We start from the raw sequence: 23,143 nt of genomic DNA on the forward strand, positions 1-23,143 counted from the left end.
ATTGACCACCAACATTGGATTCCTGGAACTGTTCCCGATATGGGTAGCACTGATGGTCTGGCCGGAGCACCTTAGCAATCAGTCAGTGGTGTTCTGGTCGGATAACATGAGCATGGTAGAATGCATTAACCAACAAGTGGCAAGGTGTCCATTCATCCTGCGCTTGGTAAAGGAGATTGTGCTACAATGTTTGAAATGGAATGTGATTTTCAGAGCCAAACATGTGCCAGGCATTCTCAAAAAGGCAGCTGACGCCCTTTCTCGCTTTAAAATGCAGGTATTCAGGGAGCAGCTTCCAGCAGCGAACCCATCGCCATCACATTTTCCGGTTGCTCTCTGGCGGATTGGTGCCCCAGACTACCATACCTCGTGGCATCTAGCTTAGCTCCCAGGACTAAGACAGCATACGAAGGGGTGTTCTTGTCTTACCGTACTTTCTAAGGGCACAATTGGGAGGCTAGCTGGGCACAGGAGGACAGTTTTGTAGCATACTTAGAATTGATGCACAGGGAAGGGCCCTCGGTGGCAGCTGCAAGCAGACACAGGGCGGCAGTTTCCTTCTTCGCACAAGCCAAGGGCATGAGGGACCCTACGAACACGTTTGTAGTGCGCAAGGCATTGAGGGGCTGGCGTCGCATGCAGGGACACTCGACAGATTCGAGAAAGCCGATTGGGCTGGCAAAGCTCACAGCCCTGTTGTTAGCACTCCAGGGCGTTTGTAGCTAAAAATGGGAGGTGCTGCTTTTCAAAGCGGCGTTCACACTAGCATTCTATGGAGCTCTAAGGATAGGCGAGCTGGTAGTAGCGTCAAAGGTTGACAAATGGGGCGGCCTTCAAGCGGCCTGTGTGGTGATCCAGGATGATACAATATGGGTGACAATTCAAAGATCCAAAACCGACCAGGAGGGATGGGGGGATACCATAGTGCTTCACCGGGCTCGGACCAACCCTTGTTGCCAGTCTCGCATGTTGAGGCTTTTTGAAGGCAGCAGGAGGGTACGCCGGGAGGGGAACTATTGTGTCACACGGATGGTACACCATTGACCAGGTATCAGTTTAGGAGAGTCCTGGAGCTGGCGGTCGCAAAAGCAGGCCTGGATCCCATGGAATTTGGCACCCATTCTTTCAGAATTGGGGCAACAACTGAGGCAGTTGTAAGGGGACTCCGAGTCGAAAAGGTTAAAAGGATTGGGAGATGGTCATCTGAGTGTTACAAACGTTATGTATGTATTGACATGTTGTGACATGACCAGATGACTCACGCTTGGTATCTTTTGGTTTTACAGTTTCTCAAACCTGTCACGCGGGGAAGGAACTCGCCGAATGTCGGCAAGAAACATCACCTTCGCAACACAAGCAACAAGAAGATCAACGGACATTGGTGACTTGGATTGTGGGCCACTCTTATGTTCGGCGCGCAAAAAATGTGTTTCTTTCAGGTGATAGGAGGAGAAGGGCTGAGGAAAAGGGGTTCTCCGTTTCCTTCTTCGGGAGGGGAGGCTTAGGCATTAGGCAGTTCAAGGACTACTTTCTGGAACTATTTTCGCAGCAACCTGCTCCCCCATCAGTGGTGATACTACACCTGGGGGAGAACGATTTGGCCAAACTAGGTAGGCGCATTCTGATAGACGAAATCATCTCCACTGCAGGGTGGGTGTCCAGAACATGCGCGGGTTGCACAGTAGTTTGGTCGCAACTTATTCCTCGTAGGCAGTGGCGAGGGGCGGACTCAGTCAAGGCGTTGAATCACTCAGTAAAGAAGATCAACACACAGTTGGACAAATTATTTCGAGCCCCCCGGTTGCAGACGATTCCTCACGGGTGTATTTGGGGGGAGCATTTCTACCTGCGGGACGGGGTGCACTTGACTGAGGCTGGGAATGTCCTGTGGTCAAAAAACATATTAGCATGGCTAGAGGGATTTGCGAGGTGAACATGACCTTTCTTAGGAGTAGGAAGGGGGGAGGCCGGATCGTCGGGTAACAATGCTGGCCTGTGGCGGTAAGGTCATGACCGGTGAGTAGCTATTTTAAGGTCCGAGGGGGCGGCATCATCCTTTGGAGGTGTCCGCCCAGGGAGAGGAGGGGTCACTGGCCCCTCCTAGAACTTTAGGGGCAACTGGTGACGCAAGTTAGGGCCCTCCTTCAGTGGTTAAATGGAGTACACAAGGTGGACCGAGTAATTAACGGGCTCGGCTGCATGGGTGGACCGAGTAATTAACGGGCTCGGCTGCATGGGTGGACCGAGTAACTAACAGGCTCGACTGCATGGGTGGACTGAGTAATTAACGGGCTCGGCTGCACGGATGGACCGGGTAATTAACGGGCCCGGCTGCGCATGCCGCCTGCGGTAAGGGCGCAGCTTGTAAGACCTGACACCGGTTAGCAACCTTGCCATATGGCCATAAATGTTAGTATGCTAAAATTTTCAGATGAGGATGTTAGATTCGGTTAGGAAACAAGCTGTATTAGAATCTTGTTAAGGTTAGCCGATCACACGTGTCGACATGAATGTATCTGAATGTTCCTGAATATTGTTGCATAAAAAATTTGTATATTTTGTTTAACACATTTTTATTATTTTGTATCTTAATAAATACGGCCTGGGGGTCTTGCGATCCCCCGCCTTCCAAAGACAAATTATGTTCCGTGTCAAGGTGTTCTGGGTTGATGTGGGTATACAGGGAGAGGGGCGGTAGCCGTCACTGACCATGTGAATGTAGAAATACTGCAGGCTATCAGAGGTTTACAGACCCAAAGGCCTCCCAATAGAACTCTACAAACTGGTGATTATTAAAATAGCCCCCTACCTGAGATATATTTATCTAGAGAGTCGAGAAGTGGGCAGGCTTTTAAAAGACCAAATATTGGCCACAATAGTCATCATCCATAAAAAAGGTAAAACCAGAAATAAATGCTCCTCATAATGCCCCATCTCATTACTTAACGCAACAGTTAAAATCTTAGCAAAACTGCATGCCACGCACTTAATACAGGTTATCTCAAAATTGATGTACCCTGACCAATCCGGCTTTATGCCGGACAGGAATACATCACTCAATCTTCGTCGGATGTATACGCTGATGGGAAGAGTAGATACATTAACAGAAGATGCATTGGTGATGTCCCTAGATACTAAAATGGCATTTAATACAATCAATGGTCCTATTTCTTTGCAGTCTTGAACAAAACGGGGTTTGGTACAAACTTTACGGCCTGGATTAGACTCCTGTACAGCGACCCATTAGCTCAAGCAGTAGTAAATAGTAAAAGGTCCCCAGTCTTCACTCTCAGAAGAAGGACACAACATTGCTCTCCCCTGTCACCATTAGTTTTTTCTTTACTACTTGAGCCTTTAGCATCATGGATCTGCAGAGACCCACTAATAAGAGCACTGCAATGGACAGAAGACTGGGAAGATCGGATTTCCTTCAATGCAGGTGAAATATTGTTGTATTTAGCATCACCTAAATCTTTGAATAATGGAGTATTACACATATACTCCAGTTTTAGAAAATATTTGGGTTATCCAAATAATTGGGCAAAGTAAACAATGTTTGTGTTGAGAAGGGAGTTCCCCCACTACCCAGGGGATATGAGGTGTTGAGGGCATAGGAAGGGTCCTGATACCTTGGCATATAACTTACCAGCAATCAAAGCGATTTTACAATTAAAATTTTCTGCTCTCACGTCTCTGCCTGGAAAGTGACATTCAACATTAGAGGACCCTTCCGCTGCCTTTATTGGGATTGCCCCATTTAAAATGATGTCCTTCCCACGTTTCTTATATTTGTTGCACAATGCACCATATCCAGCACCTACCTCCAATTTTAAAGCCATAGACCTAACCCTGGGAGGAGTTCATGGAGGTGCACTACGTGGAACTCTGTAAAGTGCAAAAAAACCTCTGCTGCACTATGCAGAGCCCTGCAAGTTGTGGAGTACAACTGAAAAATGCTGTTTGCTGTGATTGCACAGTGTTGGATGCTTGTCCACACTGTGCAATCATTGAGAACAGCATCATGCACTGTGCAAGCGGTCCCTGCTTTCCTTTTCTGCTGCTCGAGTAGATTTTTACTTGAGTGCAGCTTTCTCAACCCAAACAGGCAGTTTCTCAACATGAGCTTTTACGTGCATACACGACCACTCGCAATGAGAAACCTGACCCCGGGTTGAGAAATGTTACTGAGATGTTGATTTTCCACACTCACACTCGCCAACTTGATGTTGATGATTGCGAATGAGGAAAAATCTTGTGGGGAGGTTGATTTTCCTCGCTCTCGGTCGCCAACTTGACGTTGATGAACGCAATTGAGAAAACGTTTTTTGGAACTCACCGATCTCTGCGTAATGCGGAGTGCAGAAAACTCTTCAAACTCAGCGAGCGGAGTTCCCTGCCCAGGGTTACATAAAACATGAACAGAGAGAACTCCTGTGGGTGGGGAAGCCACCCTGCATAACCACACAAAAGCTGGTGAGGGGGTAGTATGACGGAGCAATAGGACTTCCCGACATTCGGAAATACTATTGGGCAGCACAGCTAACGGCTATCAACCAATGTATATAGGCCATATGATGATCCCGAATATAGAATGGATACATGCGTTTTACCAGGAGGGAGCTATTATAGGGTACCCTACACCACCCCACCACGATTGCAGCTCACAGGCCCTACCTAACATACAGTCCAGCTATAGCATGCAGTAAATAGGAGCCTGGGGTGGGTGGGTAATATTACACGGACCACCTCACTATGGGATACAGAACAATCAGGAACATTGAGAAAAGTTAAGGGATTTGATGGTTGGGACATGATTGACATCTCTCGGGTGGGAGACATGTGGACCCAAGGAGGAGTGCTCTCCTTGCTCAACTACAACAAGACTATGACCTATCAGCCTCAGAGATGTTTAGATATTTGCAAACTAAACATGCTCTCCAGGTGATCAGTGCTCCTCGAATCCTCTCCATTGGTGAATAGAATTCCTATTGGTTATATCCATAGAAAGGCGATTTCTCTGACCTACCAAAAACTAACTAATAATGCGCCTAACTCCCTCTCTTAGCTTCGAAGTAGTTGGGAAAATGACATCAAGAAACTGGAGGATGAAGAGTGGCAAGAGGCACTAGCCTCGCCGAAGGAAGTAGCAATTTCTTCTCAGTTTAAACTAATACAACTCAAGACCCTAAATGAATGTATCTTACATGTCACACACTAGTCAAGATGGGGTACAAGACAGATCCCAAGTGCAGGAGGCAGTGTAACCAGGAGAGTACATTTAGTCACAAAATTTGGAAGTGTGTGTATATTAAAATGTATTGGGAAGAAGTGCTCCACTGCATTGACAAAGTGCTAGGGACAAGAATGGAACTAGATGCTAAATGGTGCCTTCTCAATGTCTGGGGATCCACAGCTTGGAAAATCAAGGAAAAGACCTAGGTAAAGCTGGGAATGCTAGTAGCTAAGCGTAACATAGCTAAAGCATGGGGTGCGCCCAAGACGCCAACAGTGGGTGCTTGGAGGGAAGACATGGACTGGTGTATATTAACAGAAAAGATAGTGTAGAAATGTTTGGGCTTTCCAAGTAAATGGGAACAAATATGGGGTAAGAGTAATTTATATAGAGGAGGCATTTGAAAGGCTCCCCTGCTCAGCTCTACCCCCAAAGTCAATGCATTATAGTTTTGTGTAGAATAGAAGCAGTACAAACCGCAAGATAACCCACAATGTGATATATGTGGTGCTTACTGAAATGTGAACAATCTCTGTGCGTCACTAACAAAATACTCATGTAATGAGATTTTGTTTGTCAACAATAAAAATAGTTTTTTCAAAAAAGATTGTGGCCACACTAGGATTCTACCTGGTCTGGTAGTACAGCAAGCCACATGTTCATGAATTCTTATTAAGTCATTGTCATTGGCAGTATAATAAGCTGTGTTTACATGGCAAACTGTTAAAAGTTTTGCAATCTGCCTACAGTACATTTGTTTATTGCACTGCACTGACAAGACACAATACTCAGAGACATAATTTTTTGCCTTTCCTTGCCTATGTTCTGTGTGCAACTTCTATTTGAGTTACATATGTGACACTTAGAACTGCTTCACCTGCTAATGGACAGATGTGCAACAGTAATGTGATCTGTCTAAATAGCCTATTCCATGAGTCTTCAATCTTGATGGTGACTTATCAAACTATGTTAACTGGAGAAGGGCACCAGCTGTTCCACAAGCTATGGAGTAGAGACAGCTCACTATATGCTGTATGTTAAAGCTGCAGGGTTCTTCCATATCTTAGTAGAAGTTCTATTCTCCCTTGTATCACATGAGGTAAACGTGGAATACTATGAGGGAATCAGGAGTGAGAGACAAAACATCAGCTGATACATCGATGTGAATAAGATGTTAAGAAGGATAACCATGACGTTGCATCAAACTATATTCCTGACACCATTATGTAGGAGTGTGCACAGGTCATGTAGCTTTCAGTAATGTGCTATTGACTCTATATGACTTATGTTGTCATCCAAGAAGAAATTATGATGTTAGCCAAAGAGGGGTCTAGTTGTTAATAAACCTATGTACCACATACATATCAACATCTCAAATACATTTGTTTCTAATCTGTTTGCAGCATCAGACCAGGGCAGCAAGGGAGACAGTGCCATGACTGTTGGGAAAGCAGCTCTCCACAGTGGTTTTTGTGCTGCCAGTGAGCAAGAGGGAACCAGTGGCACAGAGGAGCTGACCGATGTGACGGCTGGAACATCATATTCAGAGTCTGAGTCTTTATACAAGTGAGGTCTACCAGGGGGTGGTGGATCCCCCAGGACCTATGTCCACTTTATCTGAGACCACCCCCTCTATCATCTCCACCTTCACAATTGTTCCCCAGCCTGCTGTTCGTGGCCACTTCCCTAAGAAGGGAAGAGTCTCTTTTGTGCCAGGCTCCTCAACACCCCCATCCTGCCACTACCCAACCCCCTCATAAACCCAGAAGATCTTCTTCCCCTTCTTATCCCTGTACCTCCACCATGAAGAAGTTAAATAACAAAAAGGTCCTCCCTCCCTATTCCCTTCATCACCCTTCAAGGGTAAAAAATACCCATGAAGGTGAAATCTAGCCCCTCCCCCTATAACCTGCCCTCCCACTGACCTACTCGACCCCCAACCCCGAGCCCAGCCCTCCCAAGGACCATCGCAGCCCCCCTAGGTATTTTATTTTGGTGCCTAGCGTGCCCCCTAGATGCCTCTTCAAGGGTAGGTAACCAGCAGCAGCATTACTGAAAGCAAGTTTGGATGGGCCACACTTTGCGTGCAAAACATAGACATGTGGACTGGCCATTGGTCTTTGCTTTCATTCGTTAACTCTGGAGGCTGATTTTGTTTTTGGTATTTCTGTGTCCAAACATATCTCTTACTGTTACCTGTTATTAATGTGTAATTTGAGATGTGTGCGGACAGTTATGTGAGTATGACAATGATAGCATAACGTTCCTAAAGAAGGTAAGTCTACTGGAATGTTGTATGGATTTGCGTACCTCCATTGGCTGGGTATCAATGTCCACATGAGGTTTGTGCAGGAGTGCGGGTTGAAGGGCCAAAACTTGCATTGGACTAGTAATGCATTCATAGTTTAGTTAGATTTCTAATTCCATTCTGCAAGTGAGTCAAGCGACAAAACTCAATGAGATGTATGCTGAATATGTATTTGATGTGTACTAAGGGAATCTTCTTGTCAATGTGTAAACTGCAAAATGTGACTTAATAGGGTGAACAACCAAAATATTGAATCCAAAATATAGACAGGACAGAAATGCGACTCCAAAATATAGTTAGTCAGAATATCGAAATTGGGGTAGGAAATATCGATTTCCATAATATCGAATTTAAAATATCTATTTCCATAATATCCAATTTTTTATAGTGTTACGTATGGTAGTATATGTGTTAAAATTATGCATTCATTTTGTAATGTATGTTTAACTTATTAAAGTAATGAATGTTTTTAATTACATTTTTGCGTAATTTAATTCCGTAGCGGGTTGTGGGTTTATAGGGTAATAGGGTGGGAAGTAATTTAATTATAGTAAAATAAATATTTATTTTTGTTTATATGTATTGATAATTAATTGCTTGATAATTAATTATTATTAGTCATTCAGTTTTATTAAGTGGTAATTAATTTTCATTATGTGGTAATTAATGCTTATTAATTGATAATTATTTTTTATTAATTGATTAATTGGTAATTATGTTAATTGTATTATTTATTATTTGGAGCAGGATGTGGGTTTATAGGGGAATAGAGTGGGAAGTAATTTAATTGTAATAATGTACATATTTATTTGTATTTAAATGTATTAATAATTACTTCATAATTAATTATTAATTGCCAATTAATTTGTTTTGTTGGTAAATATTGTTAATTAATTGGTGATTCATAATTAATTTTTTATTGGTATTGATAATTATTTGAATCTTATTTTAATATTAAATCATTACTTTCCTTACTGTTGCACTCTCTTAATTTTGTGAATAGTAATTTTTACCCCTAAGCTATCCAACCCTTTCCCTACTGTTGCACTCACTGGAATGGGAATAGTAATTTTTACTCTCCCGCTATCCAACGCTTTCCCTACTGTTGCACTCACAGGAGTGAATGAATGAATGAAACTTTATTGTATAGTTATTTAAAACCGTTACAAAAATACAATTATGATAATAGCTAAGACACAGAAAATTTACACGAATGTGTGTGGAGTGCAAAAAAACGATGGATTAGGACCCAGATCTTTTGACTGGGTTGAATGTGTGACATTGATCCTCATTCGGTCCATCACCTGTTGTTTTTGCAAATCCGCTATAAGTGTACTGGGGATGCCCAGACGTGGGTCCCAGGCACTCCACACCACTGGAGTCAAGCTAGCCGGGCTGATGAGAGGTGTTACCTCGAAACCGGTCCGGTCCTCGGATGCTTGATTCCGTTCTGGGAAGGACATGGCTTTTGTAGTTCGGACTGGACTGTTCCCATGGGGCAACAGGGTCAGAGCTGATTTGCATATCGCCATTGTCTAACCCAGGGTGGTGTGGAGTGCAAAAAAACGATGGATTAGGACCCAGATCTTTTGACTGGGTTGAATGTGTGACATTGATCCTCATTCGGTCCATCACCTGTTGTTTTTGCAAATCATACTTCCTCAGCAGCACTTGAGATTTCAGGCCTAGTTCCAGTCTTACCTGAGCCGGGGATGCTTTACTTGGTAGCGCGAAGACACGCTTATAAATTTTCATTTGCACTTTATCCAAAAGTTGTGCGCTCTTGCCATGGTGCAATACGCTCCCGTAAGCTATCGTTGGAATTAGTTTAGCTTTCATTATTGTTAACAGTGGTGAGACCAAAGGACCTTTGAGTTCGGTTGCAAATCTCATAAAGGCGTGCATTAGGGCCGTGCCCTTCTTTTCCATGCTGTTAAGTTGTGCCTGGAAATTAAGACGCTTATCCAGCAGTATCCCAAGATACTTGTAACTTCCAACCGCTTCCAATTTGACATTGTCTATTGTAAAGGTTGGTGGTGGTTTATGGCGTCAGGTTATGACCATGGTTTTTGTTTTCGCGCTATTTATTTCTATCATGTTCTGTTTTGTGTAGCGGGTCAGCTCCTGTAGTAGCCGATGCAGGCCTATTCGAGTCTGACTTAACAGGACCACATCATCGGCATAGGATAGGTGTGTTAAACGAAGTGTGGCCAGCCGAGGAGGATGGGAGTTGATCAGATCAAGGCTTGCTGTTAAGTCGGCCATGAATAGATTGAAAAGGTGGGGAGCCAACACACAACCTTGCTTCAACCCATCAAAGGTGTGTATCTTCCTGGTTAGCCTTTGCCCATTATTGATTTTTACCTGCATCCAGGTGTTACTATACAGGTCAATGATCGGCGTTAGAATTGACTCCGGCAGACCCTGCTTTTTCAATTTGGCCCATAGCAAATTCCTATTAACACGGTCGAAGGCCGCTTTAAAGTCGACAAAACAGGTCTATAGTTCTCGATGGTTAAGTAGACTGCTTTCGCCAATCAGGCACAGCGCCATTGCATTAGCCATTGTACCAGTACCGCGACGAAACCCCGTCTGATTTAACGGGATCTTGCTATTCATGTCCGACCACGGTGTTAGATCCGCTAGCACTAAGGATGCATAGTATTTTGCCTCTGCATCGATCAGGGCAATTAGGCGGTAATTTTCTCCAACTTTCCGGGACCCGACCAGAGTTGCTAATTGTACGGAATAGGAGGTTAAATTTGCATGCCCAAAATTCGCGGTCCTCTTTATAGATCGCCTGCGAGATGCCATTTGGCCCTGGAGCACTCTCTTGCTTGCCTTTCTTAATTATAGAACATATTCGGTGATCGTCAGCTGACCACATTGATTGGTCCAAGCCCTCCACGCAATTGGACGTGACACTGTGACTGGAAAAAGATTTACTTTCCTTGACCTTGTATAACGTAATTTCGGGTACCATTGTAGTCATCATGGTCGGGAGTTCCACTGGTTTTACCGCGAATGTGTCGGCTATATGTTGGACCCAGACATGTTCCGGGACACATGTCATGCTTATGGGTTGTGCTGCTCTGTTGATTGAGTTGATTTGCATCCAGAACGCCCTAGAGTCTGCTTTTTTAGTGTTATGAATCAATTTGGCCCAGAAGTCGTTGTGTTTGTTCATTTTTTCCATCCATACTAACTTTTTGTATTCTTTCCTAATCAACCGAACTTCTTGCCAGGTGCTTGGAGTGGGAATAGTAATTTTTACCCCTACACTATTCAACGCTTTCACTACTGTTGCACTCACTAGAATGGGAATAGTAATTTTTACTCTCCCGCTATCCAACGCTTTCCCTACTGTTACACTCTCTGGAGTGGGAACAGTAATTTTTACCCTCCCGCTATCCAACGCTTTCCCTACTGTTGCACTCTTTGGCGTGGGAATAGTAATTTTTACCCCTACGCTATCCAACGTTTTCCCTACTGTTGCACTCACTGGAGTGGGAATAGTAATTTTTACCCTCTCACTACCCAACACATTCTTAACTTTTTCTACAATACATTCATTATTTTTACATTTTAACTTTATTTACATTCTTTTAAGTATGTTTTATGTAATTGTTTTTAATGTTAAATTACTTTTATATTAATTTTTAACACATTTAAAAAAATTATATTTTAGTTACCTATATTTTAACTATTGATATTTTAGATTCGATGTTTTAGTAGGTCCCTGTTTGTAGAAAGGGATTCTATATTCTATACTTTGATATTTTAGAGTCAATATTTTGGGCATTATATATTATATCCCTCGATATTAAGTCACTGAACCATTTAATGGATATGAGCCAATTGCTGTTCCTTCAGTTCTTGTAAAGTACTTTCAATGACAAATTTGCCACATGTGGATGTCACTTTGTGCCAATAGCCCTTAGTCCCAGTTGAGACTGATTCCCAATGTCCTGTCCACATTGAGAGTGTGAAGTAGGCACAAATCAGGATGTGTCCTGACCTATAGTTTTTCAGGACTCCAATTAAATTAGAGATTCATTGTATACAGGGCATCTATGCACTATGCCCTCCTGTGTAGTGGAATTTTAATGTTTGTAATGCCATTCACATTAGTTGCCTATTTTATTTGGATAATGTGTGTGGGTCCACGAGAATGCTTAGTAAGTTAGACTATGTTTCTGCAAATACTAAATCAACACTGATGTATGTGTTTGTTGCATGAGGAGCTAGCTTATTATACAGGAATGGGTGCCACAGGAGTTGATAGCTAGTTATAATATGGTGTGATTGTTGGGTTGGGCACTACATTGCTGAGTAATGTATATCAGCTTCAGGGCTTAATGCACAGTCAGAGTATGCGAGTCTGTGCATATGCATTATTAGTAAACTGAACATAGGCCACATCATGCTATCACGACGTGCCTTTATATTCTGTTTTGATGCACACATGGCCCCACTTTTGATCTTCTACGCAGAGATACAATGCAATATACTTGACCGTGGTTACCTGCCTGATAGGGGATGTATGTGCTATCAGAGGGTCATGTTTGTTGTTAAGTGTGGGTAAGGGTTGCCATTGAGTGTTTGTGTGTCAAGTGATGTTGAGTGTGTGTATATGTCCAGGTATGATGTGTCACATGCAAATAGTGGCACAGCAACAAACGTGAGGACGTCTCGGAAGCTTGTTTCCGGTCCAGGGAAGACATGGCTTGGCAGTTCGGGCTGGACTGTTCCCATGAGGCACAGGGTCAGACTGATTTGCATATAGCCATGTCTGAACTGGGGTGGCAGAGTGGGCTAAAGAAAGGTGATGGGTTAAACCCAGATCTTTTGACTAGGTGTGAGTGTTTGATTGATTCAGATGCTCCGTCCATCACCACCCCCTTTTGTACCGCTTTTGGCCACCATAAGTGTGGCAGGGTATGCTCAGACGTGAGTCCCTTGCTCACTTTGCCACTGGATTCAAGCAAGCCGGGCTGAAGACGGCTGGAATGCCAGAAGCCGGTCCTCGGAAGCTTGTTTCCGGTCCAGAGAAGACATGGCTTGGCAGTTTGGGCTGGACTGTTCCCATGAGGCACAGGGTCAGACTGATTTGCATATAGCCATGTCTGAACTGGGGTGGCAGAGTGGGCTAAAGAACGGTGATGGGTTAAACCCAGATCTTTTGACTGGGTGTGAGTGTTTGATTGATTCAGATGCTCCGTCCATCACCACCCCCTTTTGTACCGCTTTTGGCCACCATAAGTGTGGCAGGGTATGCTCAGACGTGAGTCCCTTGCTCACTTTGCCACTGGATTCAAGCAAGCCGGGCTGAAGACGGCTGGAATGCCAGAAGCCGGTCCTCGGAAGCTTGTTTCCGGTCCAGAGAAGACATGGCTTGGCAGTTTGGGCTGGACTGTTCCCATGAGGCACAGGGTCAGACTGATTTGCATATAGCCATGTCTGAACTGGGGTGGCAGAGTGGGCTAAAGAACGGTGATGGGTTAAACCCAGATCTTTTGACTGGGTGTGTTTGATTGATTCAGATGCTCCGTCCATCACCACCCCCTTTTGTACCGATGTCTAGGTTGTGGCAGAGCATATCATTCTAGTGATATTTCCATTATGACTGTTTTATCTTGTTTGTCACAACATGAGTTGGAGTAGCTTTGTATAATAAGGAAAGTGGGGTGGTGGCTCATAGGGATGTATGTTGTGTCTATGTGGCAGCTTTTTTGGCCAAATGAGTCACATGAATATGCTTTTCACATTTTTTTACAGATGTGATATGTCAAACCTTCAGGTATATGACAGGATCTAGATACGTGATTGCATGCTGTGCATTGCAACTACGATGCCTGAGTGTTTGACATTGGCAAAGGCTGTTATTGTCAATAATTCTTGTTGACACAAAGTGACTACAATGCTTTGGAATTTGTAGTTGTGTCAGTGAAGACAATAAGAGAATGTTCTTGTAAGCGTTACAGATATCTCAGCTAATATTTGTGGGGCACTGGTAGGTGATGCAGTTGGAAAGTCTTCTTTCTGTTTGTTCAAGCTGTTGCTACACTCAATGGAGTTTGGAGGGTACCTTTCTGTGCTTACAATTACCAATAAGGTGATGCTAGGCACTACCAAGCCCAATAACTATTCATAGACTGATATACATTTGTCAGTGCTTGCACATCCAATGCACACTCCAATTGCACACTCAAGCCACCTCATGTGCTAGATCTCAAGGTTTACATTTTCAGCATAACACTGCACTGCAACACTCTCCTTCATGGTACAGTTTAGGAGATCAGGTGGACCCTCAGTCTTTTTTCCCAGCAGTGGTGATGAGAGTTTTGGTTCAGGGAGGATGTAGTGTGCCAGTGTATGGGTTTCTGTGGGACATACTTTTAGGTGTGCATTAGTGCTATGTTGCCATGACATGTGGCACTTAGAGCGGTAGTGACCTCACATACATATTTCTGTACATTCACCTATGTGCCTATGCCCATTTGGATTCCTACCTTTATGTTGGGTCTATCTTTTTATTTCTAGTTCACACTGGCGATACCTGATGCTGGCATTGCCTAGTTTCCTTGCACAACATGCTACAGGACACTTTCACATTACCGCACATTCGCTTTGTGATCACTTCAATGTGTAGGGCAGAGGTCTTCAAACTGAGAGGGGTTTAAGTGACATCTGGGGGTGCACCAGTCTCAGTCCAAGAGAAGCATCATGTTTTGTTTTTAAGTGTTAGGAGCATGTGCTGCAGTAAGTCAGCTTTGTAATGTATGTTACGAACAGCCACTCATCTAATCTCCAGTTTGTTTCTCCACCGATGTTAACTGTTCCTAAATCCATCTGAAAATTACAAGAATGACTCTTCTTCAGATGTACTTTGCTCCAAGGCCATACAGACCCTTGAAGGCCAGGACCAACGCCTTAAAACAAATTCTACTGCGAACGAGCAGCCATTGCAAATTCCTGACATGATGGGAAATCCACTTTCTCAGCCCAAGACTCAGAATAGCCCTGGCTGCTGCGTTCGGCACCACCTGCATTCTATTTAATAAGAAATCCTGAAGATCTAGACATTTTTATGAGGCCAAAAGAAACCCCTGCCACTGCCTGAAGTTGGGGTACCATTGAAAGGGTGTCATCTATTTTTACTCCTGAAAAAAGTATCCATTATGGATTGTGTGTTGGAATTTGGGTGGCTTAAATAGGGTCAAAAACGTTACTATAACGAAGACCTGGAGAACAGGTCGAGAAGAAACAACATTCGAGTCCGAGGTGTACCGTCCGCAGATGAAGGGACAGATTTGACGGGCTACCTGAAGGACTTGTTCAGGGAGATTCTGGGTGAGCCCGCGGACTTCCCGATTCGAAACGACAGGGCCCACAGGGTCGGTCGACAGCGAAGGAACGCATTATGGCTGAGGCCCGCAAGAAACAGCCGCTGACCTTTCGCGAACGGCCTGTGGCGTTGTTTCAGGACCTGTCTGCCATCACGCTACAGAAGCGCAGGTCCTTCAAAATTGCGACGGATTTCCTGAGAGAGAATGAGACGCCGTACTCTTGGGGGCATCCCTTTCGCCTAATATTCCGCTGGAATGGAGTGCTGCACCAGCTGCGCTCCTTGCAAGATGTCTGTGGTGTCCTGGGTCTCACGGCCACGGAGGAGGGTGAAGCGACACCGGGCAGGAGGCGTTCTGATCGAAGAGGGCGACGGCGGTCAGGAAGGAGGAGATCAACGGCGAGTGCTGGACGGCCGGACTCACCCACCATCAGGGCAGACATGGCCAGCGCCCTGAGAGAAGCGGCCAGGGACTCGGCCGCCACGAACGGAGTCGCCATGACGGCGTAGATTCACTCTGGGGGGAGATGGACATAGCTTCTGCAATGCCAGGTTTGGGGGTTGGAGGGAGGGTCGGGGGAGAGGCGGGAAGAACGAGTGGCCGGACGTCCACTTTTTGTACTTTCCGCAGACTTGTCCGTTTTGGGACATGACTGGGACAATGGGTTGTTTGAGCATGGGTTGGGAGTTGGCTAGTTGCCATGGGTTCGTTTTGGAGGGGGTTGGGAGTTGTTTAGGGGTAGAAGGGGTACCGTCCAATATCTCAAATGTTATTGCTTGGTTTTATTTTGCTTGTCCTGCACTGCTGTCCCGGCCCCCCCCCCGCTCATTGAGTGCCCGCGGCCTGGCACTTATGGTCCCTTGGGGATATGTCGACACTGAAGGTAGTGACCCTTAATGTTAAGGGTCTGAACAACCCGGTGAAGCGAAGGGCAATCTTATCTCTGCTAGAGGGGACACAGGCGGATATATGCCTTCTGCAGGAGACCCATTTACTGCCACGGGATTGTCATAGGATGCGCTCTAATAAGTTCCCAACTCAGTTTTTCTCCTCTGCTGCATCTAAGACCGCAGGGGTGGCCATTTTGCTAGCGAGTTCCTTCAGGGGGGAGGTGTTGTACAAATTTGCAGAACAGAAGGGGAGGCTAGTGGCATACCGCCTCCGGCTGGGGGACACAACGTTCACTATTGGTTCCTTATATAGCCCAAATGACCACCAAGAGCGCTTTCTAGACTCGGAGCTGGTAGACGTGACTGCCTCCCCTGATCGACATATCATTCTAGGGGGTGACTTGAATATAGTCTTTGACTCTACACTCGACAGATCGGCGCAGCGATACCCGCAGACTGGGGAACTTTCACAGGCTGGGAAGGCTCGAATCACTGATATGGATCTGCATGACCTTTGGCGCACCCTCCACCCCACGGATAGGGACTATTGTTATTATTCACATGCGCACCGGACCTATGCACGCCTAGACTACTTATTGGTTAGCGGACCGGTGTGTGCCGCTGCTACGGCGACGGACATTGGGGTCCTGTCGCTGTCTGATCATGCGCCAGTCGTGGGCACATTTGCGCTTCCGACGGCCTCCCCCTCTCGGGGGGTGTGGCGTCTTAGGGACACCCTCTAGCATAAAAAAAATGGTTGTGAAGCATATTGAGGAGGCGATCCAGGAATACCAGGCGCACAATGATAACTCGGACATCTCGCCAGCGACACAGTGGGCGGCGTTGAAGGCGGTTCTTAGGGGGGAGTTCATTTCCATCTCCTCAGCAGAAAACAGGGAGAGACAGCACAAGAGGGAGGAGCTGACTTCCCAGGTCCGGGAATTGGAACAGGTCCATCGCCGTACCGGAGCTCCCAGGGTGTGGAGGCAGTTAAAGGCTGCCAGGAAGCTCCTGTCGGCGCTGGACATGGATAGGGCGAAATACGCGGCGCTGCGTCTAAAACATGCGTTTTACACGGGTGGGGATAGGTGTGGCAAACTTTTGGCAAATAGGCTCCGAATTCTTCACCAGCGTAACGTGGTGAAGGAACTGCTCGGCGCTGATGGGGTGGCGGTCTCTGATGACGCCGCGGTGGCAGAAACATTCTGTAGTTTCTATGAGGCGCTTTACACGGGGGAACCCCCCTCGTCACAGGATGCCGCGGATTATTTGGAGTCTGTAGCCCTTCCGGCGCTGGACTCAGCGCAGGCGGAACACCTCGAGCGCAGCATTCATGTGGAGGAGGTGATATCCGCGATAGCCAGGCTCAAACACGGGAAAGCTCCGGGCCCGGACGGTTACACGTCCCTGTTTTATAAAACCTTTTGCCCGGTCGTAGCCCCTATTCTCACCCACCTATTTAACTCCTTTTCCGAGCCAGGAGCCATTCCACCGGACCTGTTAAGAGCAACGGTCTCAGTGATCCCGAAACCTGGGAAAGACCGGGCCCTCTGCGGCTCATACAGGCCGATCTCACTCCTGAATGTCAACCTTAAATTATACACAGGGATTCTAGCATCCAGATTGGCCCTGCATCTGCTGGGCCTGGTTGAAGCTGATCAAGCTGGCTTTGTGCCTGGCAGACAAACCGCCGATAACACTAAGAGAGTAGCACACATTTTGGAGAAAGCCTCGCGGATCCCGGGTGAAAGGATGCTGCTAGCGGTAGATGCCGAGAAGGCATTCAATCGCGTTTACTGGCCTTATCTCGAGCAGGTGCTCCGGAAACTGGGTATTGGAGACAAATTCTGTTCGATGGTCTTCAATTGCTACAAATACCCTTCGGCGACAGTGAGAGTTAATGGGTGCAGCTCCCGTAGCTTTGCGATCGAAAGGGGTACTAGGCAGGGATGCCCGCTTTCCCCACTCCTCTTTGCTCTCTATATGGAGCCGTTTGCCCAGAGAATTCGCCAAAACCCGGACGCGATTGGGATCAAGATGGGGCAGTATGTCCACACGATCAGTCTCTATGCGGACGATCCTAGATGGGCCCTCCCCGCTTGTATTCAGGAACTAGACGCTTTTTCGAAGGTGGCTGGTTTTAAAATGAACATGGGCAAGTCGGTGGCTCTGGATGTGTCCCTGGCCGCGGATACCAGACGAGATCTGCAGCGGCTTTTCCCCATGCAGTGGTCGTCATCCCTGGTGCCGTATTCTGGGAATCCTGCTAGCACCAACGTTGCCAGCGATGGTAATGGCCAACTATGCCTCTCTTAGCAGGAAAATCAAGGAAGAACTGGGCCGCTGGAGTAAAAGCTTGCTGTCCTGGCTCGGCAGGATTTCAGCGATCAAGATGACGGTCCTGCCCCAGATCCTGTACCTCTTTCGAGCCTTGCCGCTTCAGCCTCCTGTAGGCTGGATTAGACAGACACAAGCCGACATTGCACGCTTCGTCTGGCAAGGCCGCAAGCCGAGGATGAAGAGGGTTCTTTCCACACTGGACCCGGAGGCGGGGGGCCTCGGTATCCCGGACCTCCAAAAAATACTTCCAGGCGGCGCAGCTGCGCTACCTAGTGGAGTGGAGCAGGTGGGAATCCGACAAGCACTGGCTCTTTCAGGACCAGGCGGTGGCGGGGCGCACCCTCCAGGAAGTTCCATTCTTGCGTCGGATTCATCGCCCCCCCAACCTCTATGCTTTCTTCGTCACGCGAGTCCCCTTGAGGGTGTGGGATACAGTCAATGAAGTTCGTGAACTCACCACGTTCCCTTCGCCCTTTAGTGGATAACCCTGATTTCTCCCCCGGGATGGAACCAGGCACTTTCTCCCACTGGAGGGCGGCGGGCTGCCGAGCGCTCTTCCAGATATATGGACCGGAGGGAGTGGTCCCTTTTCAGCAATTGAAACAGGAGTTCCAACTGCCTGAATCGGATAGATTGCGATATATGCAGGTTAGGCACTGGGCGCTTCAATCTCGGGTGCGGGTCACTGCTGATCGCCAGATAACGCCATACGAGCGGTGGTTAGTAACCCGCGCCTCTGATGCTAAGCTAATTACCGACCTTTACAAATTCTTGCAGCCCCCTTCGTTTCATTTCTATAACCCGTGTAGGGAACGCTCGAATAGGGAATTGGGAAGGACGCTTAGTCATAAAGAATGGGATCAAATTGCGCACCGGGCGAGACACTCTGCATATCATACAGGTCTCACGGAAACACTCAACAAGGTGTCCACGTATTGGTATTATACCCCGGAGAGGCTACACGAAATGAATAGGCATATTGAGAAGGAGTGCTGGAGGAGTTGTGGTCGGGTGGGGACCCTTACACATATACTTTGGGACTGTCCCTTGTTAGAGGCTTACTGGAAGGAGGTTCTCGACGAGATTGATGTTCATTTTGAAACTGAATTGCCACGCTTCCCGGCGTATGTATTGCTGGGCCTCCCGAATGGCCTGATGTACCCGCTGAAGCCCCGCAGGGGCAGGCAAATTGCGATAGCGCTGGGTTCAGCGATTCAGAACATCTTGATTCACTGGCGTACCACCACGGTCCCCTCCATCACAGGCTGGCTGCACAGGCTATGGCATGTGCTGGGTATGGAGAAACTATCGCTTATGGTGGCGGGGGACGTGGATCAATTTGATGAGCTATGGCAACCCTTTCATGCACTTTTAACTACAGAATTTAGGGAACTCCCCTGTCCGAGGTACCTCAGACTTCTGAGACTAACGCCACCGGTGATTTCAACTGACTAAGGGGACACAAGATCTGGGCTCACGGGATGGGGGGCGTGGCGGGAGGGCAGGATGTGTTATGGCCGAGTACTGGACGGGGGGATGTGGGAGGGTGTTGGGGTGAATTGGGGAGTTCGGAGGGAGGGGTTCTGGGGGTTGGTGGGGTTGGTTTCTTGCATTATTGCCTTTCATTTTCTGATCTGCTTGATGGTGTCGACTGTATTCAGCCCTTATCATTTTACCATTTGATTTTTCTTTTGCAGTAGCCTTGTCCACCATCGCACTCCTAGATTTATGCTCAGCTCTTTTCACTCAAATGTATGTAACCCTACCCCTCATGTTCCCCTACCTCCTATATTTTTTTTTGCCTCAATAAAAATGCTTTAAACCTAAAAACGTTACTAACATCTTTATATTCCTTGGGCAATTGAGAAGGAGTATTGTGGATGTGGGCACAAAACAAGGGAAATATTGTATCCTAAACTTCTTGTTAGCAATGAGTTCTGCAAAATGAGGAATCTAGTGTGACTGTTCTATTGATATAGTCTATTTTAGGATTGTGCCATTCAAACCAGGGAACAGCGAGAATTACTCTGAACGTTGGTGTGTCGATTTATTCAAACATGATTTTCTCAGTGTGCCCATTTTCACTCATGAAGATTAATGGAGTGTTGTGAACTTTAATCAGGCCTGAAGAAAGAAAAGAACCATCAACAGCTCTAACAGGGTCAGGTTCTGCCTTAGTAACTTGTGAAATGCCCAATTGTTTGGCTACACCTAAAGCAAAAAAATTGCCTATAGCACCTGTGTCAATCAAGACCGAAAGACTGTGTCTTTGCTGGGCGAAAATAACAAAGGTAATTCTGATGGTCATATGTTAGGGAATACGATTAATTACATTGGTAGCGTAATTTGAGATCTGTATTTTATCTTCTCCCAGGGGAGCGATCTCACAATCCTCCGATTCTGATGTGATTTTTGTCTGTTCATGCAATACCTTTCTTCTCTTTTGGTTTCCCTGGACAGTCTTTGACAAAATGTCCAGCCTTGCCACAATAGAGACGCACATTCCCTTTTGTCGTCTTTCCTTTTCGTCTAAACATAAGGGGATTTTTCTTCCTTCAATTTGCATTGGTTCTTTGGTATTCTGTTTTTTTTATCTGTTTTAAAAATCACTACCCCAGGAGCCTCCAAGGTCTTTCACTTTTTCTTTCACTTAATCGAGTTTGACTACAAGGTCGAAAAATTCTGAATAATGTTCTGGAAGATCTACTATATGAGCTAAAGAATCCTTCAACTCATCTCCAAGACCTCGGTAAAACAATGAAGTTCTTTTCTCATCGGACCAATGAGTTTCAGAAAGTAATCTATTAAAGTTTGTAATGTAGGCTAACAAATCCGTGACCCTGATATAAGTTTAATAGTTCGATGCCAGAAGACTGGATAAAGTCATGCTTACCAAAAAGGCGTGACATAGCTGCCTTGAAGGCAACAAAATGATGCAGTAAATGATTATCATCATCAACTAATGGAATTGCCCAGTTAGCAGCCACACCACCCAGATAGGAAATAATTAAGGCTACTTTAGAAGTTTCTGTAATAAAATCTGAGGTTTGCATAGCAAGTGCAATTGACATTTATTAACGAAAGACGCAAAATGAAGACTGTCTCCAATAAATCTTTCAGGATTTAACAAAGGAACAGGACTAGGAGCAACCCCCCTTACCTGAAGGTTCTGTTCGGTTTGTTGGGAAGTGGAACTTGGGGAAGAAAAGAGTGTTGTGCCAAATCTTGATGAGGCTACAATAGGACAGGTGTCTGATACCTTAGGATCTCTCCAATCAGTATATTCAGATTTATTTCTAATTCCCTCTTGTCTAAGTGCATGATTTTCTTGTTTTAATTGCTGCATTTCTTCAGTTAACTGTTGGATTATATCTGAAACCTGTCAATGATCATCACTAGTCTGAATAAACTCCATGATGGTCTAGATCGGAAGTGGAACAAGTTGGAGTGTGTGGCGTCATCTTCTGTTATGAACATCCACTCACCTGATCCCCAGTTTGTTTCTCCACCGATGTCAACTGTTCCCAAATCCCTCTGAAAATTACAAGAATGGCAAGGGAATGTACATTGGCCAATCTTATAATTCTCCATGGGAAGGAGAATTGGATTGAAAGAGAAAGAGAGACAAACAGACTGTTGTTCTTACTTCAGCGAACCGCCAGAATCACGTCTCTTTCTGAAGGGAAGGGACTCAGATGTGATGCTTCAACTCGAATGGGTTGGGGAGTTGTAAGTTACCTAGCTGACTGATGTACTGTCATTAAAGAAAATACTACATTAATCTAAACCAATGAATTACAATCATACCGGGTTCAATCTTTTGTTTCTGCGTCTTTCTGTTTGGCTATTTTATGTAAGGAACTCTTAATCAAAAGTATTTTTGTTTTGCGTGGAACATCTATGAAACAACACACTAATTATCCACTGTTCAATGCCTTATCTCTTTACATAATTTAAAGTACTTCTTGATACAGCCAACATACCTGGCATTAATATTCCTCAATCATATATTGTTTCCAAACTAGAAATAAAATAACAACAAGAGAGAAAACAATATATTCAAATATGGTGATTTAATTATGCTGCACAAGTGCTTGAAACACAATGGGTTATTTTTTTCTTTTCAGAACTATCGCTGGACTATCCTTAAATGTACACGTAATTGTTCTTGTGCCTTAAAACTGAACTCAAGTTCTTTGCCTGTAATTCATTTTCAACAATGTTAAAATTGTCTCTAAGAAACATACTTATTTAAATCTTTAGATCATTTGCAGAGTCCTTTGTAGCAAAAATAAAACATTTTAATCTCTCAAATAAGCTTACCGCAATTCCTTATGCATAAGGGAAACACGATCTCGTGTGTACTCGAGTGGTTGCTAAGGCAACGAGTTACTTAGGGGCCGATTACGATGACGGGCGGAACATCGTCCGTACCGCCATAGCAATGGGAAAAGACCGTCCCTATGGCTCGCGGTGGCACCGTCGGTCCCATTACAATGCACCCCGGGAAAAAAACACCCGCTGCGGTCGGGATCAATGAAACTCCGCCGTGCACGTGCGGAAAAGCTGAAACACCGTCCACTTCAGTCCTATTCGCCGTGGCAAGCCTAAAAACTGCCGATATACAAGCGGAATTCTGGCCAGTGCAATCATGAGGCACCTGCTTGCAGTACAACCGCTTGTTACCGACCGCCGTGAATGTCAACAATGACGAATGTGAGCCCTGGAGACCGGACTAGCACGTTCTGACTGCGGCAGTACATCTGAAATAGTAATGACGGTCGAAGGCTACTACAGCATAAAACCAACTAATGTGGAAGTGCAACTGGCTCAGCCAATAGAAACAAGAAACACATCCCACCCAGGAGCACCTGGAAGCCATTGTATAGTTCACCTTCACCTAACAGCTAGGTACCCATCTTCACTGGGAGGGCTGTTTGGGGGAGGGAGGCCTGTACCACTACTCACACCATGCCCCTATCCCTTAGTCTACCAAGATGAATCTACCCTCCTACCCCACCCA

Source organism: Lissotriton vulgaris, chromosome 1_1, assembly GCF_964263255.1.
Source record: "Lissotriton vulgaris chromosome 1_1, aLisVul1.2, whole genome shotgun sequence".
Classification (NCBI taxonomy): domain Eukaryota; kingdom Metazoa; phylum Chordata; class Amphibia; order Caudata; family Salamandridae; genus Lissotriton; species Lissotriton vulgaris.